The following is a 13602-nucleotide window of genomic DNA, read 5'->3' as shown; positions in this document are numbered from 1 at the left end:
TTATTGAAACACCGGAAACAAACACAGGCGAGGGGAAGGGGGCGCTGGGAGGAGCGGGGAGGGGCGGAAGTTACGTAAGCCGAGGGGGCGGGGCGCGCTGGCGCCGGGGGTCTCTTCGCGGCTCGTCGGCTCGGCTCTTCAGGTTTATTCGAAAAGTGTTGCCTGTAGCGCCGCTGTGACCCCCCAACACGTGTCCCCGACTCCTGCCGTTGTGGAGCTTACCGAGGGGTGGAGGGAGGCAGACACTAATCAGGTAATGGTGAAACAGCAGTAAGAGGGGCAGCCCGGGTGGCCCAGCGGGTGAGCGCCGCCTTCGACCGGGGGCGTGACCCTGGGGACCCCGTTTCGAGTCCCGCGTCGGGCTCCCTGCAGGGAGCCTGCTTCTCCCTCTGCCTGTGTCTCTGCCCCTCTCTGTTTCTCACGAATAAATATCTTTTAAAAAAGAAAAAAGAAGCCCCCCCCCCCCCCCCCGGCAGGTGCCTTCTGAGAAGTGGGATGGAAGTGGAAACTCGCCCTTGGTGAAGCCGGGGGAGTGTGCCGGACGGGGCCCAGGCGGCCAGGGCTTAGTGAGGTCCTCAAACTAAGTTGGAGGGATTTTTCGTGACTATCAGCGTTTCTTAGTGGGACTCAGTGGCATTCGGAGCAGGACATTTATGTGTCTGGCTTGCGCCCTCTGGTTCAGTGCAGCTCCCAGCTCGGAACAATCCCCGACGCCTCTACCAGTCCCCCCCCCCCCCCCCCCAGCCCCCCGACCCCACCCTCGGCCCGCCCCGCAGGTACACAGGCCCCTCCAGAATCCGCCGGAGGTGATGGTGGCAGGTGCCGGACAAGTCAGCCTGAAACCGATCCTTCCTAACTGCCCAATTCGCCCGTGGGAAAGCAGAGGCGCAAAATCAATGAGGTATTCCCAGGGCACAAAACTAGTTAAGTGGCCGCACCAGATGTCACTCCAATGCCCAGCTACTCTTTCTACCACACCCGTTTGGAAAAAATCTTCTTTTTTTTTCCGCCTATTTCCAAATGTTTAAAACTGTTGAAAGTTTTTTTTTGTTTTTGTTTTTTTTCTTTTCAGGTTGTTAAGAATCTTAAGAGTAGAGCAGTGTAAGAAGCATCCCAGGTGGCTCTGACTTTGTCTTTACAGCTCAGCTACCAGAGCTGTGTCCCAAAGCAAAACTAGGAAAAGCGTGCAAGAGTCACAACACGTAACGGTTGGGGGGTTTGGGCACCCCTATAACCTCCAGCACCACCTCCCCCCATTCTCTGATATGGAAAATCTTTAATTTTCTCAATCCTGTGTATAGTGCTGTAATAAATAGAGCTGTTCCCTCCCAATCAGATAGAGGCTCTTAGATAAAATCTGAAACTACTCCAGGGATACAGTTGAAGCCATTTCTGTATTGTCCCAAGCTAGTCCATTCTGATCAGAGTAAAGTATCCAAATTCTCAACATAAGCCCTGCTTGCAAAGACCTCAAGAACCTGCTCCAGGGCAGCCCCGGTGGCGCAGCGGTTTAGCACTGCCTGCAGCCTGGGGTGTGATCCTGGAGACCCTGGATGGAGTCCCACGTCAGGCTCCCAGCATGGAGCTTGCTACTCCCTCTGCCTGTGTCTCTGCCTCTTGGTGTCTCTCATGAATAAATAAATAATTTTAAAAATTAAAAAAAAAAGAAGAACCTGCTCCGCCAGCTATATAGCAGATACTTGAGTAAGACCTTGGAGTCAGGGAGTTGTCTGCTGGCAAGCTCCCCCAAAGCCTCCCTCAACCTAACCCTGAGCCACAGCTGGAGGCCTTTATTAACCCCACGGTAGTGAACCCTCCTGGTCCTGGGCCACTGGTGTCCTCCAGGCAAGGATGCCTTTCTCTCAAGACTCAGAATTTTGCCCCCTACCATCCTCCTCTAGCCCCTTATAAATCTAAATTCAAGCCTCATCTTCCCCCTAAGCCTTTCTACATTATTCCAGCCCCAAATTGCTCTTGCTCTTGAACATAACTATACCTCTTAGAGCTCAAACCTCAGTCTCTGAAGCATATTCTGCTTCTCCAATTGTCTTATGCATGGTGATTTCTTTTTCCTAACAAAACTGTGAAGTCCGGGAATTCTCTCAGGGAGTTAATGTTTGTACTTTTCTGTCTCTTCTAATGTATATCGCAGGTATTAGTTGATGGAATCTGTCTCTCAATTTTTCTCATAGCCTTCCTCTCATGCTCCTCTTAATGAAATGTCTCTTTCGTATATACAAATCTTAAGCTTTTTATGTAAGTATCAACCATAGTGATTGTGAATTCTCAGTGGTATGTGATAGAATCTTTTATACAACATAGCTTAGAACTTCAAGATGTCCTAATACAAATCTGAATTTCTAACAGCACCGATGCACAATCTAGTTCTCATCAGTAACCAAGAGGTTTGGCAAGTGAGAAAACATCACCCTAAAACAAAAGCGGGCTATTTGCACTTCAGAACGAAAAGAGGCAAAGTATTCTTTTATAACCATCAAACAAACAAATGAAAGGTAAGTTTAGAACACAGATTTTAACAGCAGTGTCTGGGGAGAAATGATATAAAATGGAGAAATTTAACAAAGAAGGAAACTGTGAATGACATTGGTTTTAACAGTCTCCAGCCAGAGCCAAATACTTGAAAAGAAATGGAGCCCACAAACCAACAATCCCTAATCTCTGCTAAAGAATTCCAATTGTTGGGCAGCCCCAGTGGCTCAGCGGTTTAGTGCTGCCTTTGGCCCAGGGTGTGATCCTAGGGTCCCGGGATCGAGTCCCACGTCGGGCTCCCTACATGGAGTCTGCTTCTCCCTCTGCCTGTGTCTGTGTCTCTCATGAATAAATAGATGACATCTTTAAATAAATCACTTTTCCAGTGGTACTTGGACTAATCTTCAGAGTATTAATCATCCTCAGTAAACTAATGAATTTGGCTATTAGCAAGAAAAAACGTCAAAATGAAGAATTAAAGGAGAGGACAGTTTCATCATTATGTGAAGTGTTGCCAGGATGACTTAGCCATTCCATTGCCACCACACTGCAAAGAGTGTTGTTTGAATGCAATTTAAAAGGACAAAAACGGGCACCTGGTGGCTCAGTCCATTAAGCATTGGATTCTTGATTTTGGCTCAGGTCATGATCTCAGGGTCCTAAGATCAAGCCCCACATGGAGCTCTGTGCTGGGTGCTGGAGCCTACTTAAAATTCTCTCCTCTCCCTCTCTTCCCCCGTGCCCCATTCATGTGCTCTCTCAAAAAAGGACAAAACAAAAACACCTGGGAAAGATTTCCATTAGTCCTTAGGTAGTTGAAGATAAAAATTACAAATCAATTGTAAAATTAGTAGCACAGATCCTCAGAATCTTCTCCAGGCTGCTCCTCTGTTTTCTCCCACTGGTTTTAGGCCACAAAACTGGCCATGGTATGCGTCAGGTCCACTAGAATGGCAGCAAAATTATTTCCCATCCCACATGTTCTGCTTACTATGTGAATTTAACTCTCCTCCTCTCAAGAAATGGGGTTGGGGATGCCTGGGTGGCTCAGCGGTTGAGCATCTGCCTTCGGCTCAGGGCGTGATCCCACGGTCCCAGGATCGAGTCCCACATCAGGTTCCCTGCATGGAGCCTGCTTCTCTCTCTGCCTAAGTCTCTGCCTGCCTCTCTCTCTGTGTGTCTCTCATGAATAAATAAATAAAATCTTAAAAAAAAAAAAATGGGGTTGGTCTTCCCTGTCCTTGAATCTGGGCATGCTTATAACTAGAGCAAAAGTGATTTTTTTCAGTCTTCATAGTAAAAGGTGATGCAGCTTCTGCCTAATTTTCTTGGGGTTCTTACTCTTGGAAGTAAGTCAGCCATGCAGAAACCTGAGTTTGTGTGGGGTTTGGTGTTTTGTCAGCCTAAACTGGGGTTTCAGCCAGAAGGCAGTATTAACCACCAGATATGTGAGTGAATAAACCTTTGAATGATTCTAGCTCCTGACTGGAACAGCCTTCCAGGCTCCCAGACTGAGGCCCCAGACATTGTAGAGTAGAGATATACCCACTAGGCTCTTTCTGTATTCCTGACTTATGAAATTCAAGGGCATAATTAAATCATTTTTTTTAAACTTTAAGGTTAAAGGGTGGTTTGTTGAACAGCAGTAATAACAGGAGCATTAATCAAGGTTAATCCCTCCAGCTATGATCTGGATCCCATCTATTTTGCCTCCTTGGAGATCTCATTCATTTGTTCATTCAATAAATAATTACTTCTCGTGCATGAGATGCTGATCTAGGCTTTGGAGATATAATGGTGAATAAGACAAGTCTGCCATGCTGAAACTTACATTCTATTAGATAGTGTACCAAGTGCCACATAGAGAATTAATACAGGTGGAGTGATTAGGAGGCTACCTTGATTGAGGTGATTGAGGTTGGTTTTTCTGAAGAGGTAATTTATAAGCTGAGACCTGAATGATGAGCATTAACCATGGGAAAGTCTGACAGGAAAGCATCCCAAGTAGAGGGAAACATAAATGCTAAGGCTCTAAAAGGAGCAGGAGCTCAGCATGTCTAAATAACAAAAGGTCGGGGCTAGATCTTGCAAAGCTTTGTAGACCAGGATATGGAGTTTGAATTTTACTCCAAGAGAAATGGGAAGCCATCTGTCGTAGGCAGCCTCTAGGCTGGACTCCCAATGGTCCTGCCCTATGGTAATCCCTTCCTGTTAAATGTGGATGGACTTCCTGACTTCTAACAAAGACAACGTGGTAAAAAAAAAAAAAAAAAAACAAATGGTGAAAGTGACTGGGTTTCACTTCTAAGGTTAGGTTGTAAAAGATTGGAACACGCATTTCACCAGAGGGTACAAAGGAAAAAATAAGTACATGAAAGGTGAGCAGTGTTAGTAGCCATTAAGAAAATGCAAATTAAAAATTCAATGAGATAACTACAACACAATTATCAGAATGTCTGAAATTAGAAAGTCTGTACCAAGTGTTGGAAAGGATGTGGGACTACTGGGACTTACACTGCTAATGGGAATGTAAAATAACACAACCACTGGGGAAAACAATTTGGCAGTTTCTAAAAACCTACTGCATAACCCTTTGCTAGGTACTTACCCAAGAGAAAGGAAAGCCTGTGTCTTTCTGAAGACCTGTACATAAATGTTGATAGCTTTATTTGTAATAGAAAACTGGAGACCACCTGATGTCCATCGCTAGGTGAATGGATAAACACGTTGTAGTATGTCTGTACAATTGAGTACTATCATACATGCAAAAACCTCAGTGAACCTCAGTTATACTGAGTGAAGCCAGGAAGAGTACATACTGTGCGATTCCATTTATGTAAAATTCTAAAAGATGCAAACTAAGCTTTAGTAACTGAAAGATCAGTGAGTGCCTAATGATGTGGGGTAGCAGGGAGAGGCTGCAGGGAAGGATTATGAAGGGGCAGGAGGAAACTTCCAGGGTGATGGATATGTTCATTACCTTGATTGTAGTGATGGTTATGTGAGTGTATTCATTTGACAAGTCACAACTTCTCCCATGGTACCCTGAAAATAAGTCTGGTGCATGGCATGTCTGCTATACCCCCAGCGAAACTGTTAAAAGTACCCCTCTATCTTCCACTCCCTTCTCTGTGTTCAAGGATAAGCTGTTGGAAAGACTTGTCTGTACTCTTTGACTCCATCTCTTCCACTTTCACCAGTGCCATGATCGCTCTCGTGGTGTCAGACCCAAGGAGCAGGTCTCAGTCTCTCTCCTCCTTGCTGCCTCTGACTTATTGACCACTGTCTCCTAACGGAAATTCCATGTTACCAATCTCTCCAGGATTTTCAGCTCTGGCAGTTTTTGCTCTAGGGCCTGAATTAGAGCCCTAAGGACCTTACCACCCGGATGTCCCAAAGGTTCCTCAGGTTCAGCGTCTCCGAAGCTGAACTTCTGTTCCCTTCCCCTACCCACTCTTCCTTTTTAAAATTCCCTGTTTGATGGCATCATCATCCACTTAGTTTGCCCAAGCCAGAAACTAAGTATTCATTTTTCCTCAACCTAACAGCCTAAATACCTTCTTCTCTGGACACTTCTCCCTCTTTCTACCCCTTTCAGCACCTTGCCACATACCCAGCATTGCCTTAATTGCCTCTGTTCCAAGTCCTTGAGCGAACTGCTGTAACAGCTCCTCAGAGGTCTTCCTATCCTGGCCTATCTTTTCCTTATAACTGCTGTCATAGAACTTTCTTCCTTAGAAAAAAATAATCTACTTTTGCTTCCTTCACTTGGAATACTGATGTAGGAAACACTGATATCAATGTAGCAAAAACCAGAAATGTCCAATTCCCTTGCTTGTTGAGCCTCTCAGCTCACAGAGATTGTCCTACCACCATGTTGGGATCACTGGAGGGTCCACACAGGGAGTGCTGCAGGGGAACACCCAGAAGCATGCCTGTCTCTCTGCCTAGAATTGACGGTGGTGTGTGGTCACTGTGGCAGTGGGTTGTGATGAAAGCATAAATGAAAAATGTAGCCTAACTCCTGTCAGACAGCAGGAACTTGGGCAGCAGAGTGATGGTTAGTGGGAGGTCAGTCCCAAAAGAAAATATAAAGGAGAGGATTGGCAGATATTTGAACCAAGGTCATTGGGAACAGTAGTCACCAAAAAAGAAACCTGTGATGATTAATTTTGTGTGTCAGTTGCCTAGGTCTTGGTGCCCAGATAACTGGACAGATGTTACTCGATGTTTCTATAAAGATGTTTTTTGGCTGAGATTAACATTCAAATCAGTGGACTTTGATTAAAGCAAATTGCCCCCCCATGATGTGTGTGGGCCTCATCCAATATCGAAGCCTGTAATAAAAAGACTGACACACACACACACACACACCCCGCCCCCGAGCAAGAAGGAATTCTGCTGGCAGACAGCCTTCAGACCTGGACTGAAGCAGTGGTTTTTCTCCTGTTCTCCAGCCTGCTGCTTACCTGCAGGGTTAGTCACCTGAGCCAGGTGTCTCTCTCTCAGATTCATTTTAAGGAATTGACTCCCATGATTATCTACACACACACACACACACACACACACACACACACATTCTACTGCATCTGTGTCTCTGAGGAGCCCTGACCGATACAGAGCCCGATAGTGTCAACCTGTTAGGAAAATCAGGGGTCCACCATGACCAGGGAGAGAGAGCTGATGGAGGAGAGGGAGGGCTGGCTTTTGCTCTGCCCCTGCTGTGTGCTGGGCATGTGGAGAAGACATAGGAACCAAGAGTCATAAACAAGCTTGAAGCAAATTCTATTTTCTTCCGTGTTGTTTTTTTTAAGCGTTCATTTGGGAATGGAACCTGCTGAACTTGCAAACAAACCATAGCAGCCGTAGCTAATGAAAAATTAATAAAGAATGCTAAACCTTAGACTCCATTGAACAATAATGGCTGGCATCTGTGTACCATTTACCAAACCTGCCCTTCCAAGCCCCCAAACCGCTTTCGTGGATGAGCAGAGTGGCAGAGACTAGCCCTGCTTTATAGAGGGAGACACGAGGGCTAGGACCTCCTGCCACTTGTCCCTCAGCACAGACCTTCCCAAATAACTGGCAGGATCCTGGCCAGTTGGGAGAGAGAAATAAGGAAACAGGGAAGTGGAACTGGGCCTGAGAAAAGCAGAGTGAAGAAAGGAAAGGAAAGGAACTGGTAAAGAGGGACACAGAACAGAGGAAGGAGCTGTAGGGATAAAGTTTCTCTGCACAGAAACAGAAAGCTTCATCGGAAGCCTTATGCTGAGAAATGCACAGATAAATTTTTCATTTCCCTTCCAGCTCTAAAATTCTGTACTACAAAATGTCACATTTCCCCTCTTTGTATTTTACTGTGCTCCCACTGCAACAAAAGGTTTTCCTCAGCTACCCAGGGGTTTAGGCCGTAAAGTGCATGTACTCCACACTAAAAGTAAATTCTTGCATTAGTTATCCAAACTGTTTGAAATGAGGAACCAAATTTTCAACTCCTATCTCCCTCTTTATCAGCAAATAGTAATTTAAAGCCATTTACCGGGGCTGTGGTTCCCGGGTAACAGACTGTGGCCTATTAAAATTAATCCTGACAGAAGATCCTTGCTGCTTTCTCCAAGCACATTCAGGCCATTGGTTTATGAACAGGATGAACAGACGGCCCATCCCAGAGGGCTTGAGGGAGGAAGCACGTTAAAATGGACGCCTGCATCTTTGTTTGCTCAGCTGCTTAGAAAAACTAAGACTGAGGGAAATGGGATTAATCAAGGGGGCAGTTGCCCATGGAAAAAAAATAGGAAGACTCTGGTGAGAAAATCCCAGCCAAATAAGGTTCAAGTTGAAGGGAAAGAATTCTTTTCTCTTCAGACTTTCACATGGTTGAGTGTTATTTGGTGACACATCTCCCATTTCTGGCCACCACAGTGTTTTATGATCTTTGTGATGGTGTGGGAAGAGGTATTTTAGGGGAAAAATAATTAAATGTCCGATTCCCAAAAATTTCATGTAATTTTACTTTTAATTAACAAATTTAGTGAAGATTATTGGCTAGATATGTGGTTAATTGCAATTAACATCTTTCTGTGATTATTCATATGAACAAACTCATGAATGAGAAGAAAGTGTTCTTGTAAGATCACATGTACCCATCTTGGTACAGACTATATAGCCATTGTAGCTGAAGCCCCTCCTCTCAGTTTAGGAGAAAGAAAATTGTCAGAAGCAAGACAGACTCTTGATTTAAAATATCTTCCCCTCCCCTTAACTTAATTCACTTCCCTTTGACACACTGACTGGAATTCCAGCAATAAGATCACTAGGTTAACAAGGATCTTCCTTTGAGACCATGGATATTTCTAAAAGGGTTGTGGCCTATCAGCCATTTATAAATGAATATGAACTGGTTCCAAATGGCTGTCTGACAAAAGGACTAGCTGAGGCGATAACCTACACTAACAGAGTAGAATTTGATAGGAGGATAAAAGAGGAAATTGAGAGAATTTTTAGCAATCAGGAGAGTAGATCACTAAGTATTAAAACAGACTTTACATAGCAGGAAGACCCAGAGGACCTCCTATCCAGGATTTGGAGAATATGGAGAGCAGGCAAAAGGGGACAATGTCAAAACCAAACTTTGCTTGGAATTGGCTCAGATTCAGTGCTGGAGAGCAGACATCCTATATATACACGTGAACCTTGTCAAAGATCTTTCATAAAACGTGCAGTTGACTGTGTATCAAAAGATGGCTATAAGATTATTTCATTAAAAAATACACTCAGATAAGTATGTTTACGCTTCTCTTGTGCTCAAGGAAAGATGGTTTCTACGTATGTTTATCAGAAAATAGAAACAGTAAGGGAGGTAATTTGCAAAGTCAGGAAAGGGTGAGAGGGTACAATTTCCTTTCAAGTATTAATAGGGGAGGGAGTTCAGAGTCGTACCCATCGTGGAGGGAAAGAAGAACCAGGCCACTGCTACAACGTCAGCACACCATGGGTCTCACTCTTTGGAGTCTGATGCCTATCAGATGCTATGAAATAAAGAAACTGGTGACCGGCAGGAGGATGGAGTTAGAGAAAGCCCACTACCCCTCTCCTGCCCCTGGACCTGGCCAGAATCGAGTGTCTGATCACCTTTAATGTTCTGTCTTGCACGAACAAGAACACAGCTCTGAAAAGTTTCAGCTAGGGGAAGTGGGGGCACAAGGGACGCCCATGGAATGTAGAGTCGAGAGAATTATTAAAAAAAAAAAAAAGTGCTTGATTTTTCTTCCTAAAAATTTGGAGAACAGTCAAGCATAGTATACGGGACAATAAAGGTGATCCCGATCAGAGAATTGAAGGGGTGGTTGTCAATCCTCAACTGTTTTTGGGGGGAGAGGGTTTATGTACCACTTACTTTGTGCTTTGTGGCCAATTAATTTCTCTGGGTCTCTGTTTTCTCCTATTTAAAATGAGGTTATTAAACCAGACAAACTCCAAGATGCCTTTCAACGCTTAAATTATATGATTCTGGGATGATTAATGTCATAATACATTCTTTGGCAACATCTGCATCTATTTAAGCTCATAAATGTTGAGAAGAAATATTTGGTATGCAGTAAACCAGGAAGCAGGTAGCTCCCTTTAAATAAATACTCATCCAACATTGATGACGTTTCAGGTTTTATCAACCCTTGCTGTACTCCCATACTTGCCCGTATCTTATGGAACTGGGTAATGTCTTCCGTCACCTAGAATTCTTGGGCTTAATTTAATTTTTATATCTAGTGGATGACAGCTCTGAGTAATTTAAGATTGTTTATAAGGTTTAAAAAAACCCTGAAGTTGTCAAAATAGTAGAAGAAAAGCAAACTATAATAAATGATGTGGGAGGAACATCATTTCAGGCAGAAGAGAGAAAAAGGTGCTTTGAAGGAATAAGTATTTTCTTTTTTATCGTGCACAGAAAATAACATTAGATAATATAAACAAAGGGTTGCAAATTGTGGGTCTGTGGCCACATCCAATCTACAAATGGATTTTTTTGGTCAGGACAGAGTTTCTCAAAATCACGAATTTGAGTGACTTGGGCATGTACTTATTTATCATCTGGGTGAACTTTCCTCCAATGAGTCACTCACCCTCGTTATCCTACACCAGACCCTTTCCACCTCTGTGCAGACCCTGGGCGCCAGAGCATTTGAGTTTGGGTGTGTCACAAAAGAATAGATGAAAAATTTTGCCCAACATTTTTCTTGTCTGAGATATTACAGTTAATCCCACAGAAACATCTAGGTCACTAATCCAATATATATAACTTGTAAGAAAATGTTCTTTACCTCCAAATCTCAGTTTTCCTAAGGTCTTCTGATTTTAAGAGGCCCCACAAATGGGGCGCCTGGATGATCAGTCAGTTAAGCATCCAACTCTATTTTTGGCTCAGGTCATGATCTCAGGGCCCTGGGATCAAGCCCCACATGGGGCTCTGCGCTTAGTGGAGAATCTGCTGGAGAGTCTCTCCTTTTGTCCCTCCCTCGTACTGTCTCTCCAATAAAATCTTTACAAACAATCTGCACAAATGATTCTCAGATAATTTATAGACTTGATGTCCTGCTAGATTATAAATTTCATTGAGATTACAAGGTTGTTGGGTTTTTTTCCCCCTCTAGAATTAAGTGTAAAAGGTTAATTTTAACTCAAAAAGACTCAGCCTTTTCTGGGAGGAAACCACTTGCCTTGTTTTATAGTCAGACTAATAAGTACTATAGTCAAAGGTTGTAATTCTGTTATTTTGAACATTTCCTAAAGAATTATTTGTAAGTATCTCAAACAATACATAGTCATTTTTTTTACAAAGCTTGATATATAACATTTTTTATCTATTAAAAGTCATTTTAAAAAATCAATTATGAATCTTTATGATCACCATGGAAAAACACCATCTTTACGACTATATTTTCTATTTTCAATTCCATATTGGGAATTTGGGGACAAAAAAAGGTTAACTTGAGACAGCCCTAATTTCCTTCCCCAGCCCCCCAAAAATGTTTAAATAAATTCGTGGGTACTATAAAGATATTTTATTTTAGGGTTGGGCCACAAAGTGACCAGTTAAGTTTTTTCAGGCTGAATGTGTTTTGTTTAGGAGGTGGCAAGTTAAGAGGAAAGGAGAGAATTAAAATATTTGCAAGATGTCATTAATCTCCAGCAAGAACCTAAAGTTGTTTTTTTTTCCCTCTTCATTTCAGAACTAATCCAGCTTTCTGTTATTTGGCTCAGAAAAGTCTTAAATCTGTAACAAGAGAGTAACTTCCTGTTCTCAAGAGTATGGCTGCCAAAGAAAACATTTACAAGAAAAGTCCCAGGGCCAAAAAATTGCCTACTAATTATTTCTTAACCCCCTCCCACCCCTAATTCAGGAAGGTGAATGCTGTAAATGCTATATGTTAAAACTCGAAAGTATGTGTTGAAAAATTAAGAGAAAACCCCTAAGAACTGTTTGCTATTTATTTATATTTTATTGCATTCAAATTACATGAGTTTTATGGCCCTTGGGCACAAATTAATGTTTCTTACAATATTCTGTTCAGAATTCCACAAAGATTATACTATACCTTTATCAAACTACATTATGGAAATTTTTACCTGGTACCTTCCCAACTGAAGAAGGGAGAAGTAGTCCCAACATTCAGGACCTGACCTAGTACTACCAGCTAGACTGTGATGTTGCTCCAAGTTGGCCTGACACTCAGCAGTGAGGTCTTTTTTTTAAAAGATTTATTTATTTATTGGAGAGACTGCAAGTGGGAGGAGGGGCAGGAGGAGAGAAGGAGAGAGAATCTTAAGCAGGTTCCCTGCTGAGCACAGAGCCTGATGACACAAGGCTCCTCCATCCCAGGACCCATGAGATCAAGACCTGAGCTGAAACCAAGAGTCGGATGCTCAATCAGCCTGAGCTACCCATGCACCCCACTCAGTATTGAGGTCTTGGTGTTCTTCTTGGTGATCTCTCTCTTCAGTGCAATGCCAATCAAAGTCCCAGCAGCCTTTGGTAGAAATGGACAGACTATAAAACTCATATGGAAGTGCAAAGGACTTAGAATAGGCAAAACAACTTTGAAAAGAAGCACAGGGATCCCTGGGTGGCACAGCGGTTTGGCGCCTGCCTTTGGCCCAGGGCGGGATCCTGGAGACCCGGGATCGAATCCCACGTCGGGCTCCCGGTGCATGGAGCCTGCTTCTCCCTCTGCCTGTGTCTCTGCCTCTCTCTCTCTCTGTGTGACTATCATAAATTTAAAAAAAAAGAAAAGCACAAAGTCAGAGAGCCTATGCCACATGACTTCAAGCCTTATTAGAATAAGATGGGCAAATAGATCAATATAACAAAGTAGTGAATACAAAAATAGACTGATGCAAATATGACCAATTGATTTTCAACAGTGGTACCAAAGCAGTTTAGTGGAAAATGGGTAGTCTTTTCAATAAATGGTGCTAAAACAATTTATACTCTACACCATGTATTAGTAATCTAATCCTGTTTTAACAGATTACCTCAAAATTTAGCCTCCAGTCTCCCTCTGGTCTTTTTGCCTCTGGACTCTAGAAACACATCTCCAGTCTCCCTTTTGGTCTTTCCCTTCTCTGACAAATTCAAATGAGTTATTCTCAAATTTTCATATGGGGAAAAGGAGACTACAGTTTATTCAATCTCCTGTTAATCCAGCCACAGTCCCACTCACTAGTACTCATTGAGTCTAATAGTCCGTCCAGTAAGAGGATCCTTAGATTTGCAAATATTCATGATGCAACACCTCCTTCCCAGTATTATAGTAATAATGGCAGGTATCAACTGTTTGTCTCTGGTGTGGTGCTGGAAAATTTTTCCATGGTCTCAAGTGATCTGCACAGCAAGCCTGTGAAGGGGATGTAATTCCATTTCTAGGCAAAACTGCCAGTGGGAGCGCTAAGCCTGAAGTGGCCTGACCAAACGGGTATTGTGACTTAGTGGCAGACTAGAGACTGACTCCAGGCTTCCCACCTGTGTTCTGGAATCAGGCCCGCGTGGTTTCAGACAGTTTGCATCTCTCTTTGAGTTTCATTTTCCTTGTCCACAAAATAGCAGCACCAGTAATG

The 13602-nt window shown here is 43.2% G+C and overlaps 1 long non-coding RNA gene across 1 annotated transcript; it reads left to right on the top strand.

Moving 5' to 3' along the window:
- The first annotated feature begins 84 nt into the window (after window positions 1-84).
- On the top strand, window positions 85-12086 carry LOC102155613. The gene is made up of 3 exons (XR_005381704.1): window positions 85-253; window positions 2368-2513; window positions 11718-12086. It is a non-coding gene; the product is annotated as an uncharacterized LOC102155613 (long non-coding RNA).
- Window positions 12087-13602: the final 1516 nt, after the last annotated feature.

Source organism: Canis lupus, chromosome 30, assembly GCF_011100685.1.
Source record: "Canis lupus familiaris isolate Mischka breed German Shepherd chromosome 30, alternate assembly UU_Cfam_GSD_1.0, whole genome shotgun sequence".
NCBI lineage: Eukaryota > Metazoa > Chordata > Mammalia > Carnivora > Canidae > Canis > Canis lupus.
This window is presented reverse-complemented; position numbering and strand designations above follow the sequence as displayed.